This window comes from Dipodomys spectabilis, unplaced genomic scaffold (genome assembly GCF_019054845.1).
Source record: "Dipodomys spectabilis isolate Male_0828 unplaced genomic scaffold, ASM1905484v1 ptg000087l, whole genome shotgun sequence".
Classification (NCBI taxonomy): domain Eukaryota; kingdom Metazoa; phylum Chordata; class Mammalia; order Rodentia; family Heteromyidae; genus Dipodomys; species Dipodomys spectabilis.
Genome location: NW_024870764.1, coordinates 950344 through 951433, shown reverse-complemented (window position 1 = coordinate 951433; position 1090 = coordinate 950344).

Sequence of the window (1090 nt, the reverse complement as noted above, 5' to 3'; positions counted from 1 at the left end):
GGAGGAGGTGGGGAAATGAGGGGTTGCTGTGGGGCTGGGAAATACTCGGATATGTACTCACAATCCACCACTGCACCCGCGGAGGCACGACACCAGTCCTTTTCCATTTCCTTAGGGTTTTCATAATGGCTCACAATTATCCATCAACTGCCTTCAGAATCAACTGATTCTGTTTGCCAGAGTTGTGTCACCATGCCAATCTGCTCTGAGTCCTATGCTGATCTGCGGACTTGGATGCAGGGATTTGCTGCATCAGCTTTGTTTTCTTCTTTTAGAGGATGTTGTTTTAGTTGTGTCTTGCAATCAGCACACACAACCATTTTTTTTTTTTTTTGCAAAGAGTGATTCCAGACATATGTTTGCCTGATCTGGACCCAAACATACACACAGACATACACACACACACAGACATACACACACACACACCTATGGCCCAGCATTAGGTAGCATAAAGGACTAGGCATCACAATAACACAAATCACCACTTTACAAAAGCTATTCTGTAACACAATGTCACTCTACCATCACTAATTATTTCTGGCTACAGCCTTCTTTCTCCATTTGGTGGCTACAGCTGGGTGGAGGAACTGCATTCTTCCTCTCAGTCTGTATTAGCTGAGATTCAGTGTGGAGGTGTAGTGGAAACAAGCAAATTTTCTCCTCTACTTTCCTCCTCTCCTCACCCCAAGGGGAGTGGGACCCCCCAATGTACAAAGAAGTGGAGAGGTATGTTGCCTAATTGTTGGCATCCTTTAGATAGCTACAGGACAATGCAGATTGCATGATCCTGAACCACACAGCAGAAGCCTGTGGCCATAGTTATTTGCATCCTTCTCCCAAGCATGCATTTGCCATACTCCTCCTCTCCACCAGGTGGCACAACCAACAGGTCAAGGATTCAAGCTCTGGACCTTGCCTTTGGCATATAGCTAAGAGGCCACTTCTTCCATCTTGTTGACAGGCCATAGCTTCTACATGGTTATGACTTCTTGCAATCAAAGCTGGCATCTGAAGACCCTGCAGGTGTCCAGTAACATTCCCAACCTACTTTGTCTCACTGGAGCTACACCACTGTATTTTATAGGTTTAT